General features: G+C 37.1%; 1 long non-coding RNA gene across 1 annotated transcript; it reads right to left on the reverse strand.

Moving 5' to 3' along the window:
- Positions 1–9,274: 9,274 nt before the first annotated feature.
- LOC149134882 (uncharacterized) lies at positions 9,275–14,563 on the reverse strand. Its single transcript, XR_016242717.1, has 2 exons — positions 14,210–14,563; positions 9,275–11,932 (listed from the first exon to the last, which is right to left on the reverse strand). It is a non-coding gene; the product is annotated as an uncharacterized LOC149134882 (long non-coding RNA).
- Positions 14,564–14,818: the final 255 nt, after the last annotated feature.

Raw genomic sequence — 14,818 nt, forward strand, 5'->3', positions numbered from 1 at the left:
GTCCATGCTGGAGCACTGCCTTTAGTCGAGAAAATCGTCCCCTGAACTTATTCTTTGTAAGCCTAGTACTTATTCTATCAGTCTCTTTTGCCGAACTGCTAAGTTACGTGGACGTAAACACACAAGCATCGGTTGTCAATCGATGTTGGGAGGACAAGCAAAGACACAGAAACACAAACACATATATACATATACATATATACGACGGGCTTCTTTTAGTTTCCGTCCACCAAATCCACCCACAAGACTTTAGTCGGCCCGAGGCTATATTAGAAGACACTTGCCCTAGGTGCCACGCAGTGGGACTGAACTCGGATCCATGTGGTTGGTAAGGAAGCTACTTACCACACAGCCACTCCTGCGCTTATAATAATAATAATAATAATAATAATAATAATAATAATAATAATAATAATAATAATAATAAAAAAATATAATAATAATAATAATAATAATAATAATAATAATAATAATAATAATAATAATAATAAATTAATAATAATAATAATAATAATAATAATAAAAAAAAAAAATAATAATGATAATAATAATAATAATAATAGGTGCCCTCGGAATGACAGCGAAACGGGCTGATTACTTACCTAGCTCAGATACCAGGAAACCTCAAAATGGCTGAAGTTCAAAAGATAGTGCTCATGGGAACTGCCCATATCCTACGTAAAATACTGTCTATGTGATCTCAAATTTTAAAACAAACACATGATTTTCTTATGGTTTCCTAAACATTCACTAGAACAAAACTGTACAAATTCAAATATATGGTACCCTAGGCATAACACCTACATGAACTTCTAACTTGTTGTCTCTTGCGGTCTCTGGGTGAGTCTTGGATCCAACTTGTACAAATGCCAAACAAAAGTCAAACATAAAATAATAATAATAATAATGATAATAATAATAATAATAATAATAATAAAATGTCCTGAAACAGTATCAGGCACTGGCTCTCATGCCTTCTGGTCGTAACTGATTGCAAGTGTTATCATGTACATTGTTTTGTCTTGGTATAAATGATGGCCTTCAGCAAATATTCTGCTCTATACCACAGATTTGCTTGTCAATTGTTTGAGCCTTACCGGTTGAGCATGTCCCTGAGTAACTGACTACATGTGCACCTCTGATCACGGACAGAAGTCGCGGGGGAGCATTTGGTTATGATAAATGTACCTGGTGTATCATTATCAGACGAGTAGCTATGATAGTTACATTGAGTTTTGTATGTTTGTAACCCAGTGTCAATTTGATGGTATGCGCTGCTCTCTCACTCAACAACAACAACAATAATAATAATAGTCCTTTGTAAAGGGCCTGAAATCCGAGGGAAATTGGTTACATGGTACTTAATTTATCGACCCCGATAGGATGAAGGGAAAAATCCGATTCGGCCGTATTTGAACTCAGAATGTACGGACGGACGAAATGCTCTTAAGCATTTTGCCCCGTGTACTAACGATTCTACCAGCTCGCCCCCTCATTGATAAAGATAATAATAATAATAATAATAATAATGATAAAAATAATAATAATAATATTATTATTATTAATAATAATAATAATAATAATAATAATAATAATAAATATAATAATAATAATAATAATAATAATAATAATAATAGGAAAAGACGTGAATAAAACTAAGTACTATCTGTGTCAGTATACTAAACATACATTTGGACTAGGTTGTGCAGTGAAACAAAAGAATAAAAATTACTGAAATATGAAAATATTAAGAAGAAATGGCGAAACGAATAAAATATGAAATAAGTTCCAAAACAAATATGAAGATGATAAAAATGATAGAGGAAACTCGAAAACAAAGCAAAAAGAAAAAGAAGAAAAAATACCGATACCAAATAAACTCAACTCTATAACATCGAATACAGAGTAGAACTGAGCGATAAACATAACTTTGAACTAGCAGTGCAGAAGCAGTACGGTAGTGTATAACTACAATAAAACAATAGCAATGAAGACATAAATGAGTTGTAATTTGCTACGGATCTTATCACTCATGATGTCTTTGTCAGCAGGTGGAGAATGTAAAACTAGAATAAAAGCCGTTCTGGTTGGATAATTAAATTGGTTGTACGAGACACAGACAGATAGAATTGTGAATATTAGGTGATTAAGAGTAAATAGGTCGGAATTAATACGACATTAGTACATACATACACATATATGTAATTATATATATATATATATATATATATATATATATATATATAGATGTATATATATGTATATGTATATATATATGTATATATATATGTATATGTATATATATATATATATATATATATATATATATATATATATATATATATAGATGTATATATATGTATATATATATATATATATATGTATATATATATGTATATGTATATATATATATATATATATATATATATATATATATATATATATATATATATATATATATATATAAATATATGCATATATATGCATATATATATATGTATATATATATGTATATATACATGTGTATATATGTATGTATATATATATATACGTATATACATCATATATATACACCCATATATGTATATATATATATATATATATATATATATACATATATATATATATATACATATATATATATGTGTATATATATATATATATATATATATATATGTATATATATATATATATATATATATATATATATATATATATATATATATATATATATATATATATATATATATATATATATATATATATGCACACACACACACACACACACACACACATACACACACTCACACATATATATACACAGTTTGGTAAAAATCGAGACTGACACACAAATACATCGGATGAAATATATTCTACATACACACGAATAATTGTATGTATGCATGTATTTACGTACACACTTAGACATATGGACAAGGATACACACACATATATATATATATATATGCATGCATACATATAAGCACACAAATGCACACACATTCATACTAACAAATACACGTATAATATATTTTTGCTGTTGCATTTCTCTGTTACTATCGACTTACACTAACATATACCCTCAGTCATATACTCACATAAATGTATATCGATACAAACTTTCGTACGCTTATATATATATACTACCTCATATATATATCAACCAATTACCTTACATATATCTAAGAGAACGGAAAATAAAATATAAATAAACAACAAAGAAGTAGGAAAAAATTGGAAAAATGAAATAACATACGTGAAAAAGAATGAATCGATTATGTTAGGTAAAGATAGAGGAAGATGAAATGTCTATTGTTGATAATAATTCCTTTCTAACGGCCACCAGCTGTCTGATTATACCAATGATTTTCAATGGAATTGCTGTAGTACTTTCACTGGTTTGGTTGTTAGCCGCCCATAGTGCATGGTGAAAATAGAGAGATTGTTAGATTTGTAATATCTACTTATAAGAGATAGCCTTTGAACAAGAGGACAGTAAAAAAAAAAACAATAGGAAACATCGCTACCCAGACACAAATAGCAGTTACTATGAAAGAAGTGTTCTAGGAAGAAATTGCTTAAAAGTGTTATATGTATATGGGTGTCTGTGTGTGTTCGTGTGTTTGTCTGTGTGTGTGTATGTTTACGTGTTAATATATGCACACACACACACACACACACACACACACGCACACACACACACACACATGACTAGGCTGATGAAGAGACGGAAGTCGAAACGTGTGGCCATATCTTAAGGGGCTATGTAATACGGAACACACACACACACACACACACACACACATATATATATACAGATATCTTTATGTGTGTGGTGTGTGTATGTGTCTAAGTCCTGTGTGTATATTCATATATATACTATGCATTTTATGGAAATCCGTAGTGTGTGGTCAGACGTTTTACTCTCGTCTCTTTTATCTGCTCAGCTATATCATCCGTTGATAATAAACTGAATATATTTAATCAGTAACAGTGCGTTCATTATTTATTGTGTGTTATTCTTACTCTCAGGCGTTCGATGTTCCACTCGCATTTCCTTTTTATCTATTTTCTTACCCCTCATTCTGTACACCCACATTCTCCAACACACACTGAGACGTATGTCCATATGAATATACTGCAGAGATAGGGGAAGAAATAAGGAATGAGATACTGACCGGGTGATCGTAGTAGTACACAATATATAATGGATTTTATTCAAGTAAAATAACCTCTATCACTTATCTTGTAAATTACAATTCTATACAAAACTTTCTATTAAAGGAACTGAAGGATTGTTTATATAATTCATAGGTAGAAGATCCAGTTAGTTATAAAAAAACTAACTGGAAAAAAATTCTGTTGTCTAAAAAACGTTTAAGACTAGGTCTAAGATTTATATTTTTTCCCCAAATCCGGGTGACATAACCAAACATATTTTAGTGCAATATGCTCTCATCAGTGAAGTATAGGTTTCGCAATATTTGACGATGTAGTAATACAGTATTCTTCAGATAAATTGAGACCAAATTTAAGCAGCTGACTTTGTGGGCTTAACATTTTATTTTTTGACAAAGCCTTGCATGCTTGAAAGTCTAATCTTCCTCTTTATACTTCTTGTAAATATCGAACTGTTTCGACAACAGAAAGTCGTGGAACAACACAATCGTTCTACCAGTGTTGTTTTGGTGCGCGCCGGGCACACTGTCAATAAAATTGTTAAGTTGACGAAACTTCCAAAAGTAACAGTTCATCGTATTGTGTATAAACAATTTAAAGAAGACGGAAAGATTGATAAAAAAGGATTCAAGACTCGAAGTGATTCCAAGCGCAATCCAAAGTTACTCGCTGGCCTCAAACGCCCGATTGAAGCCAACCCATCTACATCACCGACAACTCTCGCAAAGAAAGGCAATGTCTTCGTTTCCAAGGTGTCCAGAACTGTGAACAGGAACCTTGGCATGACTAGCTATCTTGGTTGACGCTGTCACCTCCTAGCAGCCAAGGCCAAAGCAGTCAGAGCCAAGAGATGTCCAAAGCCTCTGTCATTCATCAAGTATCAAAATGCAGAAAAAACTCTCGTGTTTCGGGGTGAGAAAAAGGTCACTGTGGACCCTGAGGCGAATTCTCGAGTGGTTGCATTCAACCTTTCTGTCATCTCCGCTATGCTAGAAAAGAACACAAGACTCGAAGTCATTCCAAGCGAAATGCAAAGTTATTCGCTGCTCTCAAACACCCGACTGGAGCCAAACCATCCATATCCACATCCATTAGAACTCTTGCAAAGGAATGCAATGTGTCTCTTTCCACGGTGTAAGAATCCTGACTCTGTGATGGTATGTGGAGCCGTGGATAATGATAGAAGTGTCATGGATCCACATTTCTTTAAATCTGGCTTGAAAATCGACAGAAAGGAGCATCTCGACATCCTGAAGAACTCTCTGTTACTTTCGATGGAGCAGAGGTTCGGGCTTGCCAATGTGGTGCTTATTCAGAATTTTGCACCATGCCATGAGTCAAAAGCAATACAGGCCTTCCTTGGTGAGAAGGCGACATTTTTTGTGAGAGCCAACATCTGGACGAGTAATAGCTCAGATCTCACCCTTCTCGGTTAATTTTTTATGGGACGTACTTCAAGCAAGGACTAATGCTTCACCACACACGAGTGCCAACAGTTTGAAAACATGCGTCGTGCGTGCGACACGAAAAATCAAAGGATGGAGATTGCGGCAGCTGCCAAAAAAAATTTCGTTCTCGCGTGGTGCCAGTAATTGCCACAAAATAGCGGCCATATTGAGTGATGAAATGTTTTTGTTGTAATAAATGTTACATTAAAATTACATGTGTCTACCACCATAATTTTAGTATTTATAACCAGTTTTATGCACCGTAAAAATTGTCTCAATTTATCTGCAAATCCATTGAGATTATTTTTTTGATATATGTTCAACCATATATCATGGCTCGAGCAAACAATAGAAATGTGTACAGATACTTATTTTTAAAGCGCTATTTACATGGAAAATAATATTTCTGTTAGTGTTCGATGCTATGAATGGTAGGTATGATTTGTTATACGTTTAACATCACTATATGTAACTTGTGTGCCTTTCTCAGTGTCTATTCTATTCCACGCATTCAAAGTAATTTCTCAGCTGCATATTTTCTTCGTCATCGTTCTTCCATCCGCCGCAGTGCCACCAAAAAGATGAAGAGTACTGCCCTTAGTTCTCTTATGAAATACAAGTAGCTTATGTAATCCATAGTTTAAAGCACTACCAACTGAAAACTCACAGATTTGACGTTTGATGCTGCGGGGGCCCCCAACAATGACAGGTATATAACAAAGAAACACTCCGGATAAATATAAATGTCTATTTGGCACCACGAACGGAAGGAAAGAAGGACCACAATTGTGTTTGTTTTGTTTTGGAGAGATTTATATAATGATTTAACTTTTATTATACTAGTAACTATGGAAGACTGGTAAGATTTATTTGTATGGACTTAAAGATTGGTCGCGATTTAGGATATAATTTTGTTATTGCAGTTTACTATTAATACCGATGCAATGTACATTGGCCTGTATGTTTAGGTGTTGTAGTTTTATTAAAGCTAGTGTTTAATCTTGACTATAAATTGATTGATTGAGTGAATGTGGTTATTAAGCGTTCAATTTTATATTATACTATCGAAGACGGTAGGGATTATAATTTTTGTATGCTTTAATGGATTGGTCGCTGTTTAGTTACGTATTTAGGAGTTGGTTGTAATTTACTTATTTTATTTATTTACCGATACGGTTGTACATAGGGTAAATGTGTTTGAATGTTGCGGTTTCTTTGGTTTCTTTGTTCCCAAATAACACTTATATTACTGCTGTTGACACCACTGGATTGATTGGTACTGCTCACGTGTCGAAACCATAATGATATCCGTGGGGCAGCTGATGATGGAGGTGTATTGGATTGTTGGTATGGTTGTTTTTGTATATGTGGAGTAGTGTTATGACACATCCTTTTGATATATAAGCGTGTATATATACGTGTGTGCGTGTGTATGTGTGTGTGTGTGTGTGTGTGTGTGTGTGTATACAAGAGGGTATCCAATAGAAACCGGAATTTTGCAATGTCATTTTATTCACTTAGCTTTACATGTTTACACTTTTATGACCTTCAAAGTATCCTCTATTTGAACCAACGCAACGGTTCAGACGCGTTTGCCATTGTTCGACGCACAGCTGGAATTCTTGCGAAATGATGCTTTTTAAAGCCTCTGTCGTTTTTTTTTTGTCGCCTTTTCCACATCTGCAAATTCCGTAGCACCACCTTTCGTCACCACTGATGACCGTCGCAGAAAGGTCCGGATCAATTTCCAACTGTTCTTTCAGTTCATGACTTGTATTGAGTCGTAATTGTCCTTGATCTTCCGTGAAAAAGCGAGGCAAAAGTTCTGCTGCAACTCATTCGCAATTCCACGTTCACAATTCGTTGGCAGGAAATCCAAGACACGCCGGTCATATCAACAACTTCGTCAATTTTTCAGTGACGGTCCTCTAAGATCAGTTCATGAATTTTCCTGATGTTTTCAATCGTTCGAGAGGTTGACAGTAACCCTGAACGAGATTCATAAATCGTGAAGACCACTCGTGAACTTGCGTTTTGCACATGGAAGCGTCCTTACAATCTGTTTGGAGTATGAGAAGTGCTTCGGCCGCCGTTTTCCCTAGCAGAAAACAGAATTTCACGGAAGCACGTTGTTCCTTCGTTTTAGCTACCGCAAAGATCAACGAACAGGGCAGAAGCATTGCAAAACAAAGACACACCTCTAGGCAGTACAGCCCCACCCGATGACGCTGGTCGGGAAATTTGATACCTGAGGAGCGACTTCTCCCATAGATAGCGTTCCCGGTTAATTTTGGGTACCAAGTGATATATATATATATATGTGTACATGTATATATATATATATATTTCTATTTATCAACCTGTCGATCTGTGAATTCCAGCTTAATGTATCGTCCTGTTATCATCTTGGAAAAAAGATTGTAATTTTAAACACAAAATTTTAAACCTATTACTGCCAATAAAATTCCATTTCAATTTGGATTCCGTTTCCTTTTTTGGTTTACATGTTTTTTTTCTCCGTTAAAATAAACCAGAGTCCGATTTTATCTTTCCAATGAAAACTTAATCCACGGGATGGGGACGTCAAGATGATTCCTTACTTTTAAGGTGGAGGGGGACCAGGCCGAAGAAGGGACAAATCAAGTTGGATATTTCGCTGAAAGCTTGTTCGCTTGTTCTAGGAGATATCAAAATGGATCTTAGGCAAGAAGGTTAGCAACGGAGAGGGCAACAGTTGTGACGTGTGGATGTAAATTGTGACTTTGAAATGTGGATGTTGTCAGAGAAATCTGTTGCGTTGTGTGTATCTCTGACGGAAGATATACATATTTTATTCTGAACTATATATGCGTGAGTGTGTGCTAATGTGGATGAGTGTGAATGTGTGAATGTGTGAATGTGTGCGTAGGAGTAAATGTCAGTGATTGAGTGGGTGCATGTGTGTGTGTGTGCGTATGTATAATTTATAATTACTGTTTATACTCATTACTTTTTCCGTATGGTTGCATATTCCAACATATAATTATGTAGCTGTATATTCTTAAATGTGTATCATCTCTCTCTCTCTCCTTCGCTGCCTGTCTGTCTGCTTGTCTCTCTGCCTGTCTGTTTGTCTCTCTGCCTGCCTGTCTGCTTCTCTGTCTGCCCCTCTCTCTCACCCCTCTCACTCTGCATGCATATATATATATATTACGTGTGTGTATGTGTGTTTTTATGTACACGCTTGTACATGCATGTATATGTGTGTGCACATATATACCATACACACATACACACACACTTGTATATATATATATATATATATATATATATATATATATATATATATATATATATATATATATATATATATATATATATATATATGTTTGTATATATATATATATATGTATATGTAAATATGTATGCTTGTATATATATGTCTGTATATATATATATATATATATATATATATATATATATATATATATATATGTCTGTATATATATATATATGTGCGTGTGTGTGTGTGTGTGTACGTATGTATATATATATATATATATATGGATATAAAAATATACATATATAAAGAGAGAGAAAGAAAGAGAGGAGAGTGAGTGAGGCAGAATGAGAGAGGGAGAGAGAAAGAAAGAAAATGAGAGAGAGAATAGAGAATGAGAAAACTAGATATTTTCAACTGATATCAAACTGATCAATCAAACATACAAATACGTTAGGATTATCAACCGTCATGAACAGTTTAAGTAATAAGCTAAAAGAAAATGATGTCTTATTGGAGTCACATTTGCGAATGGCGGAACGGATTTGCCCAAGGACACACTTCTCTTCTTGCTATCAATGTTTCGTCTTTCCTGCATTTATACTCATCATCATCATCATTGTTGTTGTCGATGATGTTGTTGCTGTTCCTGTCGTCGTCGTCGGTGGTGTCGTTTTTGTTCTTGTTCTTGTTCTTGTTGTTGTTGTTGTTGTTGTTGTTATTGTTGTTGTTGTTGTTGTTGTTGTTATTGTTGTTGTTGTTGTTGTTCTTCTTCTTCTTCTTCTTCTTCTTCTTCTTCTTAGTTATTGTAGCGGGAATAGTAGTAGTAGTAGTAGTAGTAGTAGTAGTAGTAGTAGTAGTAGTAGTAGTAGTAGTAATGATCGCCATCTTTATAATTTGTTTTTCGTCTTGACGTTGTTGTAGTTATGTAAATTTATCGCCATCATGTTAATAACCTTATTCTGTTGCCTTCGATCATCACTACAATCATTATTAATCACCACTGTTATCACTGCCAAAACGAGCAACAGCATCAGCGCCGCCCCCCACTCCCATCACCGCCAACACCACTACCATCACTATTCACAGCACCACCACCAAACTCTACTAACACCACCACTGCTACCGCACCTAAGTCTTCTTCGTCCTCAACCTCTCTTTAGCATAGCAACAACGGAATGAAGTCCGGACGTTGTAATATTCATTATATCTCTCAATATACTGTGTTCAAATCCCAATAAAAATTGATTTTCGCTCCATGTCATGTCTTCCATACGAGATGAAGGGTTCGATATCAAAATCTGTGGATCACTAAGAAGCGATCATACAGTAATATTTAGTTCAGCGCTTATAACAATCTGAGGTGAAACCCGTCGAGTATTAAGTTTGGACTCTCGTCAGGACACTCCAAGCGCCACCGTTGTCGCAGTGGAGTTTTTGTTTTAGTCGTGATCCTGGCTGTGGTGGTGGTCGTGGCTGTGGTGGTGGTCGTGGCTGTGATGGTGGTCATGATTGTGATGGTGGTCGTAGCTGCGGTAGTAGCTGTGGCTGTGGTGGTAGTCGTGGTAGTAATGATCGTCGTGGCTGTGGTGGTGGTCGTGGATGTGGTAGTCGTCGTGACTGTGATGGTGGTCGTGGTTCTGGAGGTGGTCGCTTCTGTGGTTGTGGTCATGGCTGTAGTGGTAGCCGAGGCTGTGGTGGTTGTGGTGGCTGTAGTGGTGGTGTAGTGGCTGTGGTGGTGATTGTAGCTGAGGCAGTCGTCGTGACTGTGATAGTCGATGTGAATGTGGTGGTGGTGGAGGTGGTGCCTGTGGTGGTAGTCCTGGCCGAGGTGATGGTCGTGGCTGTGGTCGTGGCTGTGGTCGTGGCTGTGGTGGTGGTCGTGGCTGTGGTGGTGGTCGTGGCTGTGGTGGTGGTCATGAATGTGGTAGTCGTCGTGACTGGTGGTGGTCGTGGCTGAGATTTTGTTTGTGGCAGTGGTAGTCGTCGTGGCTGTCGTGGTCCTCATGGGTGCAAAGGTGGTCGTGACTGCTGGTCATCGTGGCTGTGATAGTCGTCGTAACTGTGGAGGTGGTCGTGGCTGTGGTGGTGGTCGTGGCTGTGGTGGTGGTCGTGGCTGTGGTGGTCGTCGTGCATATAGTGTCTGTCGTGGAATTGGTGGCAGTGGAGGCTGTAGTGCTAGTCATGACTGTGGTGGTGGTCATGGATGTGGTGGTGGTCGTTTCTGTGGTGGTGGTCGTGGCTGTAGTGTCGGTCGCGGCTGTGGTTATCGTCGTGAGTGTGACAGTCGATGCCACTGTGGTGGTGATCGTGGTTGGGTTGCCGTCGTGGCTGTGGTAGTCAACGTGGCTGTTGTGGTGGTCGTGCTGTGGTGATGGTCGTGGTTGTCGTGGAAATCGTGGTTGTGATGGTTGTTGTGGCTGTGGTGGTCATGGCTGTGGTGGTCATGGCTGTGGTGGACATGGCTGTGGTGTTCATGGCTGTGGTGGTCATGGCTGTGGTGGTCATGGCTGTGGTGTTCATGGCTGTGGTGGTCATGGCTGTGGTGGACATGGCTGTGGTGGTCATGGCTGTGGTGGACATGGCCGTTGTATTCGTCGTGACTCTGGTGGTTGTGATGGCTGTGGTGGTCGCCGTGGCCGTCGTGGTCGTCTTGGCTATGGTGATGGTCGCGGCTGTGGTAGTTGCGTGACTGTGGTAGTTGCGTGCCTGTAGTAGTTGTCGTGGATGCAGTGGTGGTCGTGGCGGTGGTGGTAGTCGTAACTGGGTTGTCGTCGTGACTGTGGTAGTCGACGTGACTGTGGTGGCTGTCGTGACGGTTGTGGGTCATCACGGCTGTGGTAGTTGTCGTGGCTGTGTTGGTGTTCATGGCTGTGGTGGTGGTTGAGGCTGTGGTGGTGGCGACTTGTCTGTCGTAAACGTCGACGAGTTCACCGAGTTACGAAAAGTTACTGGAAATTTCGAGGCTTTAAGGGTATCACGAGAAGCCTGGATGGAGGCCCAAATCTTCGAGGTTTTTGCGGGGCCTAGAAAAGCTGAAGGCCTTCTGCAATAAAAGTATGAATTTGAGAGGGGAATATGTTGAATAATATCATAATTAACTGATCCTCCCCTATTTTCTTTTATTCAAAGCGAGGAAATATTTCCTCAAACCCTCGTATTTATTGTCATTTTACTGGAAAGTTAAGTAGTAATATGCTGAGAAAGAATAAAATTCTTCCAATATTGGAAATGAAGCCAAACATTTCTAAATTTCATTTTAGTTACAAGAACTTCAAATTATTGACATTTCCAATCTAAGAATTATGCACTCACATATTGCCGATAACAATTTACGTTATTTTTCCGTAGTGTGGTGTGAGTAAAATAAATAACACTAAAAATTATGTGTAACACAAATCACTTATGTTACTCTTTTAAGAACCATGCAGTTTAAAAAAAAATCTATTTGCTTGTTATTTGGTTTCCGTCTTCACGTTACTCTGCTGGTTTAGGTTGTGTTTTTTTTTATTGTCTAGATAGATTCCGATAAGGCAGATTCACCTAACGCAAAATAGAGGAAGCCGGCAGTGATCATTCAATCTAATCTTAGAGTAATTAGAAAAAAAGCATATATATAAATCTATATATATATATATATATATATATATATATATATATATATATATATATATATATATATATATATATATATATATATATATATATATATATATATATATATATATATACACATACACACACACATACGTACATACAGACAGATACACGGTCACAGAAACACGTACGCACGCACGCACGCACACATACAAAGATACATACACACACACATACACATACACACACAGGTATGGTAACGCAGACAGGAAAAATAGAACTCCGTATATGGATACATGTATATTTTTATACATATTTAGAAGGAGCACCAGAGTGACTCAAGGACTGTGTGTTTCGTTCGTTGGAACTTATCAAGCTAAGTCATGAAATTCTTGGTCCTTTTATGTTCAGTTATAATAAAAACCGATTTTACATTCATCTGATCGGTTACTCTATATTTCTGAAGAGTAAAAATGTATCATTCTTAAACAAGAATGTTTGTGGTAGCGACTTTCTTGTTTCGACCAGCTAAGCCATCGTGTAATGCGATGCATCAGAGTTTGTCTGTTGAGTTAAAATTATCTTTATGCATGAGAATTTGAGTTGGTTGGAATTAGGTTTTTTATAGTTGGTTGTTATAGAAAGGTGTTTTGAAGAAATTTTGATTGGATTTGGTGTTGTGTTATTGCTTAGAATTCATTCATGTACAACCTTGTACAACTTGTAGGTGTTTCTCTTTTGATAGGTAGGTACAATGTGTGACAGTATTTTTGTTGGTTCTTATTGTATTGGATTTAATCCTTTTGCTTTGACAATGTAAAGGGCAAATGTAGAAAGTCCAATAATTAAGCCCTTAGTAATATGGAGTGTCAACATCTTTCGACAAAATAATGTAAGTAGATTGTAAGTTTAGCACTGTCACGAGTTCAAATCATTGAACAAAAATGTAATGTGTTCATTAGAAAGTGGCTAGGCCTACCTCAGATATTGAACAGTTCAGCTCTTTATCGTAAAAGAGACTCGTTGCAGTTACCACTGGAGTCAATAGTCTAAATTTATAAAATGGGGAAGGTACGAACGGTGATGATGTTGAGAGAGTTGAAGGACAGAGAAATCAGGCACAATTCATCAAATGTAAAAACGGCCAGAAAGTGAAAAGCAGCTGCAGGAATTGATGATAATCTGTCTTCTCTTACACACTGACATATGATGGGTGCTACGCAAATTCATCGGAAGGGACTTGGTTTTGGCGCAGATCGGTTCGGACTGTTTCCAAGTATAATGCGGAATCAACACAGATCTGTTGTTAGTAATATCGTCAAAACAAGAGAAACTAAGAGAAGAGAGCTTTATTTGATCCAACGCAGTCAACAAGGACAGATGACGTGATAGAAGGACCATGTTGTTGAGAGTAAAAATATGTTGCAATGAGGTATGGAGGTGGACTACATCTCGGCTAAGTTTTCTGATTCGTTCATCCTATGATGTTTTGCCGTCACCTAGGAATCTCGTAAGATGGAACGTCTCAGAGAATGATATATGCAAATGCGGAAAGGTCGGAAGACTGAAACATATTCTTTCCAATTATTCACCAGCATTGAACAGATATACATGGAGACACAACCTTGTCCTTAAGGTTATCTTCAATGCTATAAAGAACTAAATTTATATCAACAGTGGAAAAACAAAAGTAAATACTGAAAGTACCAACTAGAGATTTCATTACCTTCGTGTGCTCAGGGCAGCAGATCCGTTTCAAGAAAAAGAAGAAACTTCTTGTTAGCGATGAAAAGTGGAACGGCTATTGGGAGGGGGCTGCAAATTTAAAAGGGTTTCAAGGACTCTTTCGCATCCCAGTTACGAAAAAAAACGGACATTCTTATGTGATGTGAAAGAAAGAAAATTGTGAATCTGGTCGAGTTAACGGTTCCGGACGCAGCTCGAGCTCGAAGCGTTGACAATCATGTAAGCCTCCTTGATCGAGGAATGTGAAGAAGCAGGATGAAAAGCGGACCATTTTCCGATTGAAGTTGGATGTAGGGGATTTGTTGGACACACTATGAGGCGACTGTTGTTATCGTTAGGCCTAACTAATCGTTAAGTGAATATCTCCCTGAACGATATCCAAACTGCAGTGGAAAAAGCTAGCCACTAGATCTGGTTAAAAACAGCCGATGAGCGATGGCTAGAAAAGTATTGAAATTTATTTGATAACCAGTTGATATATATATATATATATATATACCTGCATATATATGTTGTTGTTGTTGGCACTCCGTCGCTTACGACGTCGAAGGTTCCAGTTGATCCGATTAACGGAACAGCCTGCTCGTGA

This window comes from Octopus bimaculoides, chromosome 7 (assembly GCF_046866305.1).
Source record: "Octopus bimaculoides isolate indiv1 chromosome 7, ASM4686630v1, whole genome shotgun sequence".
NCBI classification, from domain to species: Eukaryota; Metazoa; Mollusca; class Cephalopoda; order Octopoda; family Octopodidae; genus Octopus; species Octopus bimaculoides.